Below are 12,640 nucleotides of genomic sequence, written 5' to 3' on the forward strand. Positions count from 1 at the left end.
TCGTTAATGTCATAATGCCACAACTAATATCAATTTTTATTACGAAAATGCCGAAAGTGATTGAAAAAGAGGCAGGGTTTCAGGTGCTATTTTAGAATTCAGGTCTGCTCATTCAGATAGTTATACCCTGATATTCTAAAATCCACAATACGTCAGACGATAGCGAACATATTCAATGTAAGAGAATTTATATAATGTTTCATCTGAATCTAAACGACTTATATTTCAGCTGAATATTTCCACAATCAGAAAGATTGGGAATGAAGAGGATGACAGAGAATTTCCTTCTATTGGGAGATCCAAAAAAGTGGTGGCTTTTGAGAATTTTATGATTGAGTGAATTAATGCGAAAAGTTTACTACAGGATTTTCGATTAATGTTATCGTAGAATAAAGGTCCTTTCGTTTGTATAAAAAGTGTAGTTCTTTTCTACACTCGATTTTATTATTCGTTTGCCGATTGAATTTACACCAGCGTAAAAGAGATGTAGTTTATCTACATCTCCTTTTGACTATGTGTAGATAAATTACACTTCCTCTACACTGGTGTAAATCAAATCGAGTGTAGAAAAGTGCTACACTTTTTATGCAAACGAAAGGACCTTAAGTTCCCGGAAATTGATTTCTCCATTTTTCATTTGACTTGTCCTATACATTGTAAATCTCTTAAGGTACCAATAAATACCTAATTATTATTATTATATCAATGCATTAAGATGAAGATCCACAAATACGCGCCAGTTCTCCTGTTAATCTTTTATTCATGTGAAATTTTTGTTCAAAGGTAAAGTTCATCTTGACTTGAAACTTCCTTTTTCCTTTTACTTATATTGATGCAAGATGATGTTTGTTGAAGAATTCAACATTTTTGTAATTATCTGTTTATTCCTTCGGGAGATACCCATTCCCAACCACTGCATCAAATGCATTTCATCTTCGGGTTAATATTTTTGAAATCTACAACTGATGTAAAGTATTCAAACTTTAGCCAAAGAAGATAACGAACATTAACTCTCCTCAAGCTAGTGCATATTATGATATTATACTGATGTCTTGTATTTTCCATGCAAATAACTGGATTTGGTATGCCTTCAATCAGTTTGTATAAACTTCAATTATGTTTGTCACATATTTGCCGAAGAGATTCGACATTGTGATAAACGTAATAAGAGAAACTTTCACGTAGAACGAGCAACACAGCGTTGATTTAAAACCCAAAAATGTTTTGACAAGCTTCAATACCCCACATTTTCGTACTATACAGAGTGAAATGTGTCAAATTTCCATGGCCAACCGAGTGCTAAAATAAAAGTGAATGGAGTGAAAATATTACGATTATCCGAACTGTCAGAACCAGTGATAGAAAAAAACTCAAGAAAATTCACCAATAAAGGTTTATTAAATGTCACACACAAAAAGGTTGTCACCATTAGAGCGATCCCCGGTGTGAAAACTAGGGAAATACATAAAAAATGTGGATTCATGTGAAACGACGTTATGAACAGCGTATCAGTAATGCCAACTGTAACCACCTTGGAATTCGCACAAATTCGAGTAATTTCTTAACGTTTGTGCTGTCAACACTATGCCACGTTGCCGGTGCACTAGCGATTTATTTCAATCGTTTTATTTTGGACAAAGAATTGGGTTTACTTCATGAACTTTGGTTTTGTATATTTTCGATTAATTTTCGTCTGTTACACTCTCATATTTCATTAGTTTTCTTTTCAGAAATCCCAATTTGTCATAGTAAAGGGTTCAGTTCCGATTCCGTAGAAAATAAGACCAAATTTCATCAAATCAGGCTCGAAATTTATGATAGCTTCGTTATTGAACTATTTTGAGGATGAAAATGAAAATGGAGCCATTTCCATCTCTTGCAGCTGTTGAGTATCAAGGATAAATTATTTTATGAGTCAAACTACCTTCGAGCTTCGAGAAAACTTTTACAAAGCCATTCGATGCCAAAATGAAGACTATTTATTTTCTTCAACGAAACTTGGATTTTCAAAAAGTTATCAATGACGTCGTATCTGGAATTTGGGAAACACTGAATAACATCTTCTTACAGCGCAATAATAATACAAAAAACTATCTTTGATTTACTCTATACATGAAAATAATTAATGCAGTCATTCTGCAATGCTCCAATGAGCATTTGCAGAAAATCTGCTCGTGGGTCGATTTCAATGGGACAAAAGGATGGCATAACTCCCATCAAACCTTATCGCATCGTATCAAAGGACAAGAAAGGTTCAAAAGAGCCCGTATCGCGTGACCTTCCCAAGGATTTATATCTTTTCAGAGATAACCGGCGCGTCGACACCTCCAAGAAGGATTTGGACTGGTTTGTCAACGGTGTTGTAATGATGACATATAAATAAGTCGCCCTAAATGGGCAAGGCTGCCGCGGCACAGCGTAATTTATTCACAGAACCTGCTCCGACTCTTGAGCCCGGAGTTATTTGTAACGAACTCGCTAACGTGTTTTACCCTACATGGAGATGTAATCTGTTTCTTGTAAAAATACGCACTTGGAACTTGTTTATGAATGTTCCCTTCGCTGAACAGCCGATGCTAGAAACGGGGCGACCTCTGTTCCAACGGATCGAAAATGTGTTCAATTACCAGCCTTGATACCAGATGGGAATCGATCCTACCTTAGGTGAATTGCAGAAGAGACCTCCGATCGATAGATTCAAAATGAAAAATTGTATCGATGCATTTACACATGCAGGACAAAAGATATGGCGAGCTTATGGAAAGTTACCAATCTAATTGACCAATGGCGTACAAGTGTTTGCCATCTAACAATTAGATTGGTCCCTCTCTTAGGTATTAGTTTTTAGTAACTCTGCATAAACTCACCAAAAGCGAGATATTCGAGGTTGACAAGATATTTTGTATTTTCCAGAAAGACAGCAGAATCAGACTTTGAAAGTCTAGACGCTGTTTTACATAGCGTAAAATATGTCCTGGAGTGGACTGCGAAGGGACCTTGAAAGAAGAAAAGGAAGATATTATGAATAAGGAAAAAAGTTCCTTGCGAAACAAATTTAAGGGGTGGCTTTTTCTACCCCTTGCAAATTATAAGGGAACAACAGCAAAAATTTTTACCTTCTCGCTCCCAAAGAATGTCTGCTGAATTTGAATTCTTTCAGTTATCCTTCTTCTAAGAAATAAATTGAAAATCGTCATCTTTAGAGAGACCTTCAATTTCTATATCTTGGATTTTCACCTGGGAAGTGGGAAAACTATTGAAAATGTCACTATTCGCTGCGAACTTAGTTGACCTTCATAAAAGTAGGTTTTAAAACATTAAAAGAACGTGTCATCCACATATACCGAAAAAGTCTATCCCATTCAATATAATAAAGTACTTTAGCAGCGAAAGAACAAATTTGAAAATGTTCAGTATTCAAATTTATGATCACACATAGACAAGGAATTTCTCACAATTTGTTGCGGGTTTCACTCGTTTTATCTTGCCAACGATCTGGAATGCTAAACATAATTGTTCTAATTATGTATATAATTGTTCTGATTATGTATGACTAATGAGTTGATATTTCCACAGTGATCATTAATTATTTAATCTTTAGTGTGAATCCCCTTTATGATATGACCAAATCATCCTTAGAAATGAAGGGTCTATCCATTTCTGGCACAAAAAGTTAGTCTTGCCATTTAAAGAATTCAAATATGCCCTCCACCCCTGCACCTAATTCCTCATCTACTATCAGTTCGGAAGTTGAAACCCAAAAGTATCTGGATTCAGCTACAAGTAGCTCCGATTACAAAAAATCTTATGGAAAGGTATGAAGACATGTTTCCAGGATTCTATGAGTGGATATCAGGATATCAAAATGTTGCAAAAAAGATGCAATGGGGAATTCTCCTCAATTTGGGAGCATATGCAAGTTTAAACTGAATAATTATGAGTTTCATTCATGAATTTTTCAAATGCACCGCGGAAAATCATTCTTCCTTCAGATATGGAGTTTCAGAATTTAAATCGCTTCGTTTCTAGTTTACGATTTGGCAACAGCGTCTACTAGAAAACAGCTCGGGCGAGCCTCAACAGCAACTGGCCATAAAAATTCCATAAAATTTTACGACCTTCGTCGTTCGTCGCAGACTTCACGGACAGCCACCTTCGTTTATCTCATCAAGATAGTGTATTTGTTGTCCTTTATTATCAACGCATATTTCAATCGATGTTGCCAACTTGTGCAATAGTAACGAAACGCTTTAAATTTTGAATACCCATTTTCATTTTTCATTTTTAAGTACTTGAAATAATTTTTTTGGGAAACGGTTGAAATGGTTATTTCAAAATGTGACGTTTCAAAGATATTTCATAAAAAATACTTCATTTTCGTCAGAAGGAGTATTCCCTATTATTCTGATCAAAAGAAAGTGGAAGGGTTATGACTTAGAAGGTAGCGAGCGTTCATTGGCAGAACTCCGTTCATCACCAGAGGCGTAATATAGGCAATTGGTAAAGATATAAAGAAGATAATTTAAAACAATTTCAACTTTTGGGCGAAAAGGTTGTTTCTCTAATGACTAGGTCATTGGACATGTTGAAGTTACTTTTACGAGTTATGCTCGGTTTTCTAAGCTCCGTTTATCTATTCGATAAACTTAATGGTTCGATAACTGGGAATCTGAGTTATTGCTTCGGCAACGATGGCGTACTATTTGACGTTCTTGTTTATAGGTATTTAACCTCACTTTGATAGATGTTACCATACTAGTCTTTAGAACATTTAGCAGAGATGGAAGAATTTCTGGAAAGTTACCAGACGAATTAATCCCTGCAAATCCACTTGTAATCTGATTGCCAATTGAAAGAAACCTCAGAAACACAAATTAACGACTGTTTATCCATTCGATACAAATTCCGAAATAATAACTAGGGATGATTAGAACAAGCTCTTAAACCGGGCATTATTTGAGTTAAAAAATGAGAACTGAAATGATTATTTGAATTCATTGAACGGTACTACTTTCTTCCAAGGAAGCCTCTATAAAGACTTAATGGAATACTCACAGGAATTAATGTCTGAGGAATATGATCAATTAAGAAGTAAACGGCATGCAGACAATTACTGAATACTTTTTCAGAATTCAATAATTGTCTGAATGCCGTTAACTTCTTTATTATTATATTATTACTCAGATTAATATCATTTCCTATCGAACAAATATTTTGAACGCCAGAGAAACAATTACCCAACAAAAAACTCGGAAAAACCGCTTTTCATTTCAAATTCAGTTACTAAACAGAAACTCTGGTTCTGAAAAAAATTTAAATTGAAACTCAGGTTTTCTGGAGGATGTTTTCAACCATCCACCCCTTTTTTATTCCTCCACGTTCCATTACCCGTTGCCTGCATCCCTGGCTACGGCCGGGAGGATCGATCCCCCGCAAAAACACCCCATCAGGCGACCGCGATCCGCGTCCGTTCAGGTAATTAAATCCCGGCAATGCGCACTAATGAATCGGGCCAGCTCGCGAGCGAACAAACGCCAAACGGCCCGAATTGTCGGGGTCCGGTAGGTACGTTGTTTTTTCGGGACGGGAAGGGGGAGAGGGAGGAAGTGGATGAGGGATGGAGGACCGCGGTGCCGGATCGAATTTGCGCGGTTGCGAATTCAATTTATTTGCAAATTTCGGTAATTTATTCGAGTGGCGTCGCAAAGATGGATCTACCAGTCGCAGCGGCGTAATGCCGTTTCCGAATTGTGTCGGTTCGAGGAGCCGTCGAAGCATACTCCAGGCTATAATTCGATTTGAGGATCGAATTCATCCCCGGTGCCTTTCGAATTGTTTCTGTCCTCGTATCCAGGCCTTGTACGCAGTTGTATAGCAAAGAGAGTTCTGTCTCTGTGTCATTTTGATGACAGAACCTCACAATTATTTGAATCCTGACATCGCGCTAAATTTAGTGATACTCGAAGGTTGTAATGACCAGGGGGATGACCCAGATGTTTGCAGAGATTGTACTTAGCATAATCTCGCAAAATGCAATAATGAATTCGATGTGACAGTAACTCTTGGAATACACGAACTCAGAATAACAGCAGGTTTCATAAAACTGTGATTGTCGATCAACGATTTGACAGTAACTCGATTTTTAAAACGAAATCACTGAAACATTTTCATTTTTGAATATATTGAAGAAGTAGCAATTGAGAATAACTGAGTGGATGTATGAACATCATAATTTGATTCGAGAATGATATTCTGAAAGATCATGACCGAATTATCGATTGAAAACCAATTGACGTATATTCATCAATCAAGCGTTGATTCCCCGATCACGCTTTACGAAACCCGGAATAAGTATCCTATATCGAAGGAAAGATCAAAATTGCGATTTGAATTGATGAGTCAATGATTGTCCAAGTCTTATTTGGCTATGACTTTTACTTCAAAAGTTACGAGGCTATATTCAAAAATTCTTAGCCTACTATTGAACCAAACAAAATTTCAATATCTAACTATTTTATTACTCAACGTATTCTTCTCTTAATTGTATACATTTATTACAGCGAACCTGCAACGTCTCTAGACCTTTCAGAACAAATGTTTCTTCTTGCTCTGCAAATCAGACCTCCACAACTTTTATTACCTTTTCGTTAGAAGAGAATTTACGACCTTTAAACTCTTTTTCAGTTGAGGAAAGAGATGATAGTCGGATGGAGCCAAATCTGGTGAATAAGGGGGGTGTTCTAGTAATTCAAACCCTAAATCACGAATTTTTTGCATGGCAACATGAGATTTGTGTGTAGGGGGGTTGTCCTGCAAAAAGAAAACACCTTTAGATAGCTTTCCGCATCTTTTCTCTTTAATTTTTTCCCGTAGAGTGGTCAGTAATGTCGAATAGTGATCTCCGGTTATTGTTTTACCATTATCAAAAAATCAATCATGATTACTCCATGACAATCCCAAAAAACTGAAGCAAGAACTTTTACAGTAGATTTTTGGACACGAAACTTCTTAGGTCTTGGAGAACCAGAGTGTCGCCATTCCATCGATTGTTGCTTTGTTTCTGGATCGTAGAAATGTACCCAAGTCTCATCCATAGTAACAATTCTGTTCAAGAAGCCTACATCGTTTTCAAATCGAGCACAGATCGAACGCGATGCTTCTACCCTTACATGCTTTTGACGTGAACTATATGATGAACGCGTTCGTATGAAATATTCAGTGCTTCAGATATCCGTTTTAGCCCAATTCGACGGTCTGATAAAATAATGTCATGAACTGCATCGATATTTTCTGGGACTGACACAGAAACTGACCTTCCCGATCGGTCATCATCTTCAATGGAAAATTTACCTCTTTTGAAGCTTGCAGTCCAAGTTTTCACGGTCGCATACGAAGGACATTGATCACCAATGGTATTAAGCATATCTTCGTAAATCTGCTTACATCTTAACCCTTTTATATACAGGTACTTGATGATGGCTCGATACTCCAATTTTTCGATTTTCACAATTTCGGTGGACATCTTCTTTCTTTAAATTTATTGCGTAACTCTGGTTTACTTTTTTGATCTCAAACTTCACACTGACACTTCTAATGAGTTATTGTTCGTGGCAATGGTAACGCAATATTTTTTTTATGCATGGAATTGGTCTAGGCTAACTAGATATCAATACATCCTCGTAGCATCCAACTTAGTTTCAAGAGATGGGTTTTTTGAATTTTTGGTATTTTCATGGTACGTAATGGTCATAATGAGAAAAGTGGTAGACGGGGGTGATATCTTGTGTTCGAAAAAGATTCATCAAGTAAATGAAAAATTATATTTCAAAATTCACTTCATTCGATATAACCGTTTGTGAGATAGAACTGAAAATAACATTTTTTATGGGTTTTGAACAGCCTGTATCTTTTAAACCGGGCCTATTCGGAAAAAATGGTGAAGGAAAAAAGTGTTTCTTTTGACCTCAAGAATCTACTGTTGAAATAGTCGTAGGAGTCAAAGACTCACCCTGTTATTACCCATCAGGGTGAACTTGGCTTCAAAAATGAACAGTAAATTCCGAGATAACTCCTTATTGCAGGAAACTAAAACGTCCGCAAATCTACCTATTCAAAATAGAAAAAAAAAAAGAGTAGTAGATCTACCTTTCCTGTAGATTTACCTATACTATTCTAATGTTTTCTTGAAAATGTACTGGGTGATGTAATAGACCTTTATGCTGGCCCCTTGATACTACATATACAGGGTGTTCCTAAATTGAACGTACAAACGAAAAGGGGAGATTCCTTAAGTGAGTTTAAGAAAAAAAAAAGTCCCATAAACATGGGGTCGCAAACGTTTCGTTTTCGAGATACAGAGTGTTGAAGTTTGAATTTTTTTCAAGTTTTTTTCTCATAGTATCTACACTTCACAAGATATTCAACTGAAATTTGGCATAGATATTACATTTTAGAGTTCTCACCACGTGACATGGCAATTTTCATAAAAACTGACACTGAATTCATTCACCACAGCTTACAAAGTGGCCTTCCCATCATAATTTGGATTTTCACGAGGATTTCGAGAGAATCGTTCAAAATTTTTTTTCTCGAAATCGTTGGTAGATACGACAAAACTACAAGAGACCGAAAAGTTTAGTATAAGAACAAAGCTTCTTTTTACATTTTTTCAAATTAACAGTTGCTCACTAAAAAAAAGTTCTGCAGAAGAACAGGTGGCAGTGTTCCAGAAAAAATATCACCCTGTAGATCTTCTATCGAAATTGCCATGTCACGTGGTGAGAACTCTAAAATGTAATATCTATGCCAAATTTCAGTTGAATATCTTGTGAAGTGTAGATACTATGAGAAAAAAACTTGAAAAAAATTCAAACTTCAACACTCTGTATCTCGAAAACGAAACGTTTGCGACCCCATGTTTATGGGACTTTTTTTTCTTAAACTCACTTAAGGAATCTCCCCTTTTCGTTTGTACGTTCAATTTAGGAACACCCTGTATAAAATATTATCGACATGAAACCATACCGTCATAAATATTTATAACGCAGACATATCAAAACACATGTCTCCACGATAACTCGTATCTAAACCACCGATTCTAAAACGGAAATCCCTCGTTTATCATTCCATCCTTCGTGAGTTCATCATTTCAGTCTCCGCGAATTTCTCACGGTACTCGACTGACTATTCGAGCGATTTCGATTCGAGCAATAATAAGCACGAATAGGTTACTGCGTCTTTGAGGGAAAAAAAAAGGACGACATCTGAAAGGAACTGGGTTATTGATTTGCACGATTGAAACGCGCAAAGCAGATCGGTATCGGCGGTTGGTATTTCGGAAGAAGACGGATGATGATATCACCTCGAGATGTCAGATGTATATCATCGGCTTTATTTGAGCGATAAATTAGAAAAAAAAGGATGAGGGAATGAGTATCAGTTGCTTAATGGAGATATTTCGTCACTGTTATCTACTGATCCAAGAGAAATGCATAGTAATCATCCCAATTTGGAAACTTCCGATTTCGAACTCGATGAATTCCGAAAACACAAGAAGAAAGAATGGTAAAGAAAAATCAATTTAATGCATTGCTTCCGGATAAAATAAAAAATGGCCATTTTCGACAATTAAAAACGCCTCGAGGGTAAAATGTGGAATAGAATTCTTATTTCTCATGACATCCATCCAGATTCATTGCTCACGACAGATTTTTTTACTACCGGAAATAGGTCTATATACAGGGCGAGTCTTCGATTCGTACAAGAACTTTAACATTATATTCTTGCGGTCACAAGAAACACTTTTTTCCTTTACCATTTCTTTCAATCCGCTCGGTTTTGAAGATACAGGTTGATGAAAAACCATAAAAAATGTCCTTTTTAGTTCTCACACACGGTTTTATCTAATGAGATGAATCTTGGAATATAGTTTCTTATTTATTTGATTAATCATTTTCGAACACAAGATATTAAGATATCATCTACGTCTTCAAGTTTTCTTATAACCATTACATACCATAAAAACACCAAAAATTCATTGAACCCAACTCTTGAAACTAAGTTGGACGCTATCTAATGAATATTTGAACGTTTCGTGAAATAAATATATTATATTTTCTCGTATAATGCGTCGTTTTCGAGTAATTTGTTGTGCCAAAATAAAAAATATCGGTGAAATTCTAAAAATTGGGTACTTTGACCGAATGCAACTCTTTAAAAGATCCACACATGTGTAGTGTCACAGATTTAGCAAGTTATTCTGAAGGTAATTTTGTTTTTCCAGGGTGACAGTTAATTATGAAAACTCAAAATGTCTATATCTTTCAAAACGAACCGAATCGGATAGTATAGGAAAAAAGTGTTACTTTTAACGTCAAGAATTTACTGTTGAAATGATTGCACGAGTTGAAAAGACACCCTATATATAGGGTGTATTTGTAGGTGAGGCTTTTTTCAACAGAAGGTAGAACTGGTCAAAATTAAGCGTTTCACCAAAAATCACCTATACAAAACTTTCAAAATGACAAAGTTAAAAAAAATTGTAAATGATTACTGAAATAGATCCTAATAAGTTTAAAAAATAGAATAATAAACTTCGTCTAAATTATTCACGAATTTTTTCACAATGGGCATCACAATCTTCTTCTTCGAACATTCGAAACTGCCTCGATTTTCTACATTTGTTTTGCACCCTAAATTGCACGATACAACAATTATGATTCTCACAAAAGTGACCTGATGCATTTAATCCGATGAACTTGGTACTGAACCATTCATTGTCCAATCATATGTGTATGTTTTGTTTCGTTTTTGCGATGCCGGAGTCACCTTCCACAGTACTTGAAATTCAATGAAATTTTGTTGAACTTTTAGGGGTTGTACCTCAGCCATCTTGGATATTTTATTTAGACAATTTTTGGTAAAACGACTTATTTTGATGAGTTCTACCTTCTGTCAAAAAAAAGCCTCACCTGTGAAAACACCCTGTATGTATTCATTGATAAAATCAAAAATTCCGTTGAAATTTTCAATACGTTCATAGCCCTATTTAATGCTTCATACATTTGCTTTGAATGTCATCAGAAACCAAAGTTCGTAGTTTGGAGGTTGGCTGGCATTGGTTGGCAGGTCCTCATCTCAAAACAGCATCGTCATTATGAGCCGAAAAGCACATAATGATCATGTCGCATTCGTTTCTCTCCACCCAATATTCATCGTCGATATTTTCTGAGTCGTAAAAAGCGAGTTAAGTGTAGGCAAATAACGACGGAAAACATAAATATTTTCCCCATTTACGTTTGAAGCATGTTCAATGGGTCGTAAATTCGAATTTACGTTGTTTCAGCCAGAATTACAGCACTTTAGCGTCTTTCGAAAGCTTGTGGGCCAAATTCAGCCGATCATGGAGGAAAATTTCGAGACCACTGTCGCCTTGGTAATGTTCAATTTAAATCAAGTCACATGAAACTGCATAGATTATAGAAAGTTGATTTCTACACAAGGTAACTTAATTCATTTCTGTTAAAAAGCCTAAAGAAGAAGCAATCACGTGGAGCGTAAAAAAAATCTAGATTTAAACATCTCTAACTTTTATACTTTACCAGTATTCCCAAAGAAAGAACAGTACTAACCTGCAAAAAAAACATAAAGTCAATACCACTAAAAAATTAATACCAAATGTGAGTAATAACGAAAACACTAAGAGTCAATTGAAAAATTCCAGGTAAAAATAATGACATTCAGATACATAAAACACGTCGATATAAATGCCCATAAAAGTCAGTTTCACGAATAGACAATTTAATATAAATGAAATATAAAAGTTACTCATATTGGACTCAGTTCTCAATGCTTTGATAATAAAATTCTATGCAACATTTGTCTGAAGCAATTCTGCCTACTCTCAATCGTTTTCGATAAGGGCGAGGAGCTTAGCCACACATGCCAAAGGCCAAGGTCAATGTAGAAACCCAGTCTAATGTACATTCATCGCCATATATCTCGAAAACGTTGAAACGTAGAAAAAGTTGCTTCGGACAAAATTTGTAGAAAATGTTATGCCCTACAACTTTTATAATGAATGCGAAAACAATTTGAAGCCCGAGAGAGGAGATAATTCAAAAAAACTTATTTTTGTGATCTTTATAGCCAATTTTTATTGTTTCAGCTTGTCAAAACTGTCAGATTATATTTTTTCCGTTATTCTTGAATGTCCTAGATAATTCCCCCTATACACAGGGGGTATTCTACAGGGTCCAAGGTATCTCCCCTTACATTAATCTGACGCCCGACTAAATCCTCTTGGGCTCTCCAACTACATATATGTATGGCATTCAACTGTAGTCCTTTCGATAGTTTAGGTTGTGGCTTCTCTTTCGCAGTCTTTCTTTCTACAAAACATCGTAGAGCTGATTTGTCTTCGTCTATTGTAAGATGTACCGAAGGGTTTGAGATTTCTGAGAATGGCCCAACTTTATCTGTCTATGACTAAGAAGAGGTTTGGGATCCTTCATGATCTCACGTACCCTAGTTTTGCGCATTCTAATGGTTTCAGTGATGCTTCTACTCTGTCTTCGTAGAATGTCGAGGCGTTTTCCTAGTGATGTATCACTAAATAAATAGTGATGTATCACTAAATCAT

The 12,640-nt window shown here is 35.9% G+C and overlaps 1 protein-coding gene across 2 annotated transcripts in view; it reads right to left on the minus strand.

Annotated features, from left to right (window-relative positions):
- The window catches only part of LOC123306266 (zinc finger protein 609), a 143,891-nt gene that overhangs the window by 92,162 nt on the left and 39,089 nt on the right, over window positions 1-12,640 (minus strand). Inside the window, exon 3 of one of the 2 annotated variants that reach the window (XM_044888166.1) lies at window positions 11,601-11,630. The exons of the other annotated variant lie outside the window; for it this stretch is intronic. The gene's annotated coding sequence lies outside the window, so the exon portion shown is untranslated. The remainder of the gene's footprint in view (window positions 1-11,600; window positions 11,631-12,640) is intronic. 2 annotated transcript variants of the gene reach the window in all.

This window comes from Coccinella septempunctata, chromosome 2 (genome assembly GCF_907165205.1).
Source record: "Coccinella septempunctata chromosome 2, icCocSept1.1, whole genome shotgun sequence".
Taxonomy (NCBI): Eukaryota; Metazoa; Arthropoda; class Insecta; order Coleoptera; family Coccinellidae; genus Coccinella; species Coccinella septempunctata.